Here is an 8,123-nt window from a genome sequence, read left to right as displayed (position 1 = left end):
TTGGTGTCATCTATGAGCGACGATTGGGGATCGTGAGGTTGCGGTAATTTTTTTAACTCTTCTCTTGGAATCGATGGCAATTATGTTTAATTTCGTCCACAGGCATCGATTCTTTGTAGCTAAGTTAATGGGTGGTCGGAGTTCTATCTGAGAATCTCGACGTCTTTGTGGACAATCAATGCAAATTCCAATGTCTGTGTGTGCGATCTTGCAATCATCATCTCACATCTCTGGCGTTTGGGTGATTGATGCGATTGTGAGTGTTCTATGTGAGACCTACGTTTGTATGGGTTGTGTGGGCTATGGAGTTTATTTTTGTGAAAATTAGACCTAACCTTAGTTTTAAACTATCAAATTCAAAATTAAGATTTAATAGTTTTTCTTTCCTACCAGAGCCGAAGCCAAAGCATTTGCACCAAGCAGCGTGGCTCTGAAGCAATTGGCGGCGTGATGCTGATTCAGAGCGATGTGTCTCTCGCCATTTGTCGCTTTGCTGCGAGTGAGCACAACAGTTCATATCGATGGAGCTCAACGTCCACATAGATTGGCAGATTCAACAGTAGTTTTCTTTGTTCTCGTCGTGCGCAGCAACTTTTGGATATTTGTTCTTGTCATTGCAGATTGGCAGATTCTATGAATATTATCTTGAAGAAACATTTCTTGATTTGGGTCTCTAATTTGTTCTTGTTGTGTGCAGGGCATCGCGACTTTAGACCGTTTGCTGTTGAAGTACGATTTGCATTGCAATTACCAAATTGTGGTGATCGTTGTTGGTGGTGGTGTAGTTATGGTTGTTCTTTTTTTTTTTTTTTAATTTGGTTGTGGTGAGGTGGTGATTTTTGTTATACCGCCATTGAATGACGAGATCTGGGGAAATTTTTTCCATGCGCACTGATGTCGTAGTATTTTAGGTAAGTTTTGTTAGTTGTGCTTGCAGTTGGTGTTGGTGGCGGTGGCTGTGGTGGTGTTGGCTACCGTGAGAGATGGCCTCCGTTGTCGTGGTGGTCATGGCTATAATGGTGGTCGCAAGTGTTGGTGATCACAAATTATTTGACTGACAGTGACCATTAAATTGGTTAATCAGTAATCAATCAATAATGTGTGACCTAAAAAATTGTTAATTTTAATTTGATAATTTGTGACTATACAATAAGTTGTAATTTATAATGGCTATAATGGTGGTCGCAAGTGTTGGTGATCACAAATTATTTGACTGACAGTGACCATTAAATTGGTTAATCAGTAATCAATCAATAATGTGCGACCTAAAAAATTGTTAATTTTAATTTGATAATTTGTGACTATACAATAAGTTGTAATTTATAATATTTGTGATTTGTGATTGATAAATAAATTATAACTTATTAATTTTTGATTTGTGACTGATGAGCAAATTGTGATCTATAAATTTTTCAATTGTGGCCGTAAAATAATTTGTGAAATATAAATATTATGATTTTTGATAAAAAAAAAAATAATATGTGACTAATTAAATCATTAATTTGCGACCAAATTGTATAGATCCGTGACCTTAATATATTTAATTTATAAAATATATAATTAATTAATTAAATCATAAATATTTGATTTTTGAAATTTAAAACCTTTGTTCTTAATTTTAAAATAAGTGATACTTAACCTCTTAATTATGAATTTTTCCATAATTTTTTGAAGCAGGCCTCTTCGTGTGTGGGGGCTGAGATTGTTATTTGAATTTGTGTGAGTTTTCTGTGGGCTGTGCAAGACTAATTTCGAAATCGGCTTGTGTTGTGTGGGATGAGATTATTATTTGAAGTGGATCTATCTCTTGAAATGTCTTTTTGTTATGAGGGTTATTTTATTTGGAGTGGGCTAATTTTTTTCCTTTTTGGTGGACATTTATTTGGGCTGTAATCTGGTCTCTTTTGTGGACTGGTTTAATTTGGGCTACAATAATTTGTGAATTCCCTACATTAAGAATGATTGATGCCTTTTGTGTTAAAGTTCAGAAAATAATTATTCTATATGAGAATTTCAATTCAGGATGCTTTTGAAGGGAAGGAGCTATAGGTCATATTGATGGGTCCCCTAAAGCACCCGAAGATGTTAAAGATCTCAATGCAAGGAAAATGAAGGGTGCCCGTATTATTTTGTAGATTTTGGGGTCTATGCAAACACATGATAAATAATTTACGCTCTTTCACTACTGCTAGAAAGATGTGGGAGTACTTAAAGTGCATTTATTATCAAGATAATATTGCAAGGCGATTTTAGTTGGAATTAGAAATTGCCAACTACACTCAGGATAATCTTCCTATTGAGCAGTATTATTCTAGCTTTTTGAATCTACATATTTTAGACAAGACAATATAAATTAAGGAAATTGCTGCTCAAAGAGGGATAAAATCCTGGGTTTGCCACCTCAGCCCCGAATGTGAATCATGCGGGCCCTGCGTGATTGAAGATCGAGGGGCCAAGGACACCTTGGCATGGATTGAAATCCGGGATTTAATCCCGGGTTCTGAAGCACTCATAAATTAACCTGTAAATCCCGAGTTCTCAAGCACTCATAAATTAACCTGAAGTTACACAAAATAACTTCTACTACAACTCTTCAGTCCTTATAGTTTACTGGCCCTACATTCACTCTTTTCTTATTGAGTTGCGCTTGATTAATAAACTAGTAATATTATTGGGGGGGACTATAACAGAACACACGTGTGGCGGCCCATCACACTGTTAAAATTTGAGATAGTCAAATTTTGGACACTAGACTTTGCAAAACGTCTATTGCTTACTAAACTTTGATGTGGTTGAATGTTGGTGACTGAACTTCGATATAATCGAACTTTTGCCACTAATCTTTGAAAAAGTCTTCTATTACCCACTATAAATTTGGATTTAATTAAGCGTTTGTTAACCTCCCTTTAAAACAAAACTCTTTAATTTTCATACTCATTTTTAACTACAAATTTATATAATAAAATATCTCACACATAAACTCAATTTTTTTTTCTAATTTTTAACTACACATTCTCCAAATAATCATTATTTTAAACTCATACTTTTAAATAATAGCCATCATACAGGGGATAAAATTTGTTGTTAAAATTCAAATTTAATTTAATTTTAACAATAAATATATTATGGGTTTTATTGCAATTAGTAGTTACTCTCTTTGCACAAATTTGCAAGCATTGTCTATACCACTAGGAATGATTATACAATTACACAATAGTAAAATTTAATTTTAATTTATTTTTGTAGAATTTTAAGCTATCATCATCATAATATTTGAATTTTACAACGAAACGCACAATGAATTTGTTGTTAAATAAAATTATATCAAAATAGTAACAGCGAATTTTAATTAAATCCAAATTTATTGTAAGTAATGGAAGACGTTTTGCAAAAAACATAACTACTAATTGCAATAAAACACACAATATATTTATAGTTAAAATTAAATTAAATTCGAATTTTAACCCCAGTTTGATGGCCATTATTTTAAATAAAGGTTTAAATATTGATTTTTTTGATAATGTGTAGTTAAAAAGTTAAAAAAAAATGTTGAGTTTGCGTGTAAAATATTTTATTGTATAAATATGTAATTAAAAATAAATATAAAAATCAACAAGTTTTGTTCTAAGATAAACAGAAGTTTAGTTAAATCCAAATTTATAGTGAGTAATAGAAGATTTTTTCAAAGTTTCATGGCCAAAGTTTGACTATATCAAAGTTCAATGGTCAAAATTCGACAGCCTCAAAATTTAGTGAGTAATAGAAGACATTTTTCAAAATTCAATAGCCAAAAATCGACTATCTCTAAGTTTAATGGTTTGACGGGATGTCACGTGCGCATTCCGTTAGCCACATTATCAATTCCATTAGAGATTTGAAACGGAAGTTATACCAGTGAGTAGCATATAATGTTTTTCAAAATTCAGTGTTCAAAACTCGACATTTTTAATATCAATGAGCAATTGAAAACATAGATATAAGTTCAGTGACCATTGGAAGAATTAACTCGTTTCCATAAGCGAGAATGATTGGTTTCTTTTCCCTTTTTTTTCTTTTGAAATTGTTGATAAATATGAATAATCTATATCTATGTTTTTAGTTTTTTCTTTATTAAAAAGAAAAAAAATTCCTAACTAGCCATTGCCAACAATAAATTTACCAAATATTTTTACTACAAACAAACAAAAAGTAAACCAACCCATTTAAAGTTTTAAACCTATTGGCAAATCCGGCCCCATACTTATGCACTTGTTTGATCTCTATTTTTTTCAAAAAATATATTTTTTTCCTTCTTTTCAACCACACACCTTTGGCCTCAGCTATAGAAGCTACCATCATTTTTTTGCGAAACTAGGACTTCGGAACAGGACGATGGGCTGGCCATCAACTTACCCTCTTCGGTAACAAAAAACTTTTGTTTCTTTATGAGGAACTCATCCACCTTATTTTTCCCTTTATACTTAAGGCGACATCGCCCAACTCCTTCTTGACCAACAACTTCTTTACTGATCTTCTCCACATGGTCCCTCATCTATTTCACTACAATAGATGAGTACTTCAATCCCATCCACCTAGCAATGGAGGTCATAGCAAATATGGAGGCCATGTCTGAGGTAGGATGCTTAATCTTCTCAAAATTTTTTGCAAAGGGAAAGAAAGGTCAAAAACTATGTAACAACAAGAAGAAAATTCCAATTGAAGAGCAGATTTACCTTTTCGAGCTATTAAGCCAAATTCTTTGAAGAACCGCTTGTGGTTGATAAAAGGGTCAAACTATCTTGTGGACAGATGACAAAAGTAGATGTTCTCTATGACACCCCACTCAGCTTCGGACAATTCAAAGTGATCAACCGACTTTGTAAAACATAGAATAGGGTTAGAATCAGAGTTAAATCAACTACCAAGTCAAAATTCATTAAAAGTACAACATTCACGAGCTTTTGAGTACGAAGTTGGAACTCTCAAGTGGGGAACAGTGTCTCCCTCACACACTTGCCACTTTTCTCTCACTTAGAACCACTTCTCCTTCCACCTTTTGATGATGGAGGAAAGTCCTATGATGAAGGGAGAGTATGACCCCGTGGACAAAGGGAGTATCATCCCTTGGAGTCCCCTTTCCCCATAATCCTAGGTTGGAAAATGGTTTGAAAAACATGAAAGGGCATGTCCTTTCCAAGGAAGGGCTCTTTTCACAAAAAGTAGGTCCTCACTAGTTTGACCCAAGCATTGGGAAGGGGGAGCTAGTCCATACAACCTAAAAGAAGCTCATACATTTTCAATCAATCTACTATTATAAAAGGTATTACTCCCCGTATTAAGTTGGCTATCAAGAAGCAACATGGGAAAATCCCACTAACGTCATCAGAAGAGCCAACCCCAAAATATACGAAAAAGCAAAGCAATAAGGTTACGAAGGCTATAAGAGCTGAAGATCTTATTTTGGTCGAAGTGCCACTCAACACAACATATGCCAACGCCCTAACAAAAGGCCTATGCCGAAGCCCTATGTTCACCAATAGCCGAAGTCCTAAAAGATGAGGTTGAAACCCTAAGAGACGAAGAGGCTGCTATATCTACTGGCCTGGGAAATATCTTTATAAAACACTGATCGGACATCTACTTTATCTTATGTCAGGAATCCCAGCCTAGAAATATAGGGCAGTTGACTCTTTACCAATTTAATAAATGCATGTGTAAGAAAGATGTGATATGTAGAAGAATGAGGTAGGGGCTTGATAAGTATGTTTTTACACACTTATTTGGTTCACAAACATGACTTAAACATGGATAAAATTGTTGAATTGTGGCTTAATCCTATTAAATTCATGCAATGTAGGTATTTCAATGGAAATTATGGAATTCAGGAGAAAAGAGCCGAAGAAGGACCAAAACTCAACAAAGTGATCATTCGAGGACCAAATGTGCAAATATTGAGAAGTTGAGCGAAATGCAAAACGAGAGTAATCAATGACAAAGCAAAACAATTGGAAGAAGAAAGAAGTCAAGAGAAGCAACAAGGAAGTTCAGGGACCAAAATGTAAGGACTACATAGTTGGTTACATCTATGCGACCGCATAGTGTAACCATCTATGCGGTCGCATAGAAGGTGGCAGGAAATTTTGTGAGAAAATTGATTGGTCTATGCGACCGCATAGAAGGTTATACTTCGGGGGCCTCAGTTGCAGTTTTTTGTTTTCGTTGAAACTCTTTTCCTACTTGTTTTTGACGCGATATAAATACCCAAAATCATCAAATTGAAGGGGAGAACGACCAGAGAGACGAATTGGAGGCACAAAAACACAATCTTGGGTTGATTTCACAAGGATTCAAGAAAGATTTCAAGATTTCATACAAGAAAACAAGGATTTTCATACGGGTGTATTCTTTATATCTTTTAATTTCATTTTTATTCCTTAATTCAGTAATCATGATTGTAGGCTAGGGTTTTAAATTCATTAGGAGATCGATGAACCTTTGATTACTATTAAATTCTTATATCTCATGAATTCAATATAAAGTTTCGTTTGGATAATATGCTTGATTTATATGTTTTCATTGCATCCATAATTATCGGCCATATATTATGTGAGATTAGATGATTTATTTCTTACATTCGAGAGAAATGGAATAGATTCGATAAAATATAAATCAACATAGGGTCCGATAGGGGATAAAAATATACCCTAATGCTTTATGCAATTCGTTAATTGTTCATAGAAATTCATGCATTCTTGTATATTTGCATCATCCATAGAAATATAGGCTGGTGGTATGCAAGAGTAGGTTTAATATATATCAAGAGAGTATATTAGATAGGTTTAGGAACATTGAATTGGCATTTCTCCATCGATTCATTGAATTTGTGAAATTAGGGTTTTTGGTAATCAATTAGGGATTCGAGATCCTAATGATTCTATTTCAATTTATTTCTATACATTAACTTCCAAAATTGCATATTTACATTTTAATTGAGTTGTTGAGTCATTTAATTAGGGGAATTTCGAAATTAGGGTTTCCAATTTCGAAATTAGGGTTTTCTTCAAAATTAGGGTTTCAAATTGGGGTTTTTTTCCAAAATTAGGACTTTTCACACTTAGACCAAATTTTCATTTAATTGGATTCAATTAAAGTCACATTAGTCTAATTAGAGTTAATTCAATCCTTGTGGGAACGATACTTGGACTCATAATCCATTTTACTACTTGTTAACGAACCGTACACTTGCGGTGGATTTTAAAATTGAAACAAATATTTTGCGAACAGGGCTCGTGGTTTGGATCCAATGGCCACCACGTCTTTCCCAAACTCTATAAATACCCTTCCCTTATAGAAGAAAAAGAAAGATGTGTGAAACAATAAAAGCAACACATATAGAGAACAAGGGGAGAAAGCTCGAGAAAAAGAACAAAGAACGGGCATACTACTTTTTGGCACATTTTTTGAGGGGAAAATAAATACAAGTCCATACATTTCTTACCATTTGATTGTGTCCCATTTTTACTTTTTTTTTTTATCATTCACCTGCAAAAGTTGTGGTCGTGTTTGGGCTAGAGTATTATTGCCCGTTCGCAAGCTTTTCGGTCACTTTGTCGATGCTTGAACTGTTTAGTCTCATGTCAAAGGAGCATCTCCTGTGTCTATTCTACCATTTAATCAAATCAACGATCTAAACGCAACGAAATTTGCTCGCGTGGATGTGAGTGGTCCAGCATCTGTTGGCGCCATTTTTGTGTGTCAACAAAATGCATTCTTAGCCTTTTAATGTAGTTCAAACAAGCAAAGAATATTGATAATTTTTATACTTAGGCTTGTTTGGTAAAAAATAAAATTCAGATTTTAATCTAAATTAAAATTAACAATTAATTTTAACCACATATTTTATGGAACCCACAACTTTTCAACTACACATTTCATCAAATTTTATCAAGATTTGCTGACAAATTAATTTTAATTCCTAGCAAGCAAGGTTAAATAAAATATTCATATATCAGTTATTAATTATTATTATCCATCTAATACAATATTTTTGTAATATTAGTAGAACTAATATATTGTATAATATAAATTAATATTATTGAAAAGTACGTTATATAATATAAATTAATTTATTTCCAAACCTTGAT

Source organism: Olea europaea, chromosome 17 (genome assembly GCF_002742605.1).
Source record: "Olea europaea var. sylvestris chromosome 17, O_europaea_v1, whole genome shotgun sequence".
NCBI lineage: Eukaryota > Viridiplantae > Streptophyta > Magnoliopsida > Lamiales > Oleaceae > Olea > Olea europaea.
The sequence above is the reverse complement of the archived record's forward strand: the minus strand, read 5'-3'. Positions refer to the sequence as shown.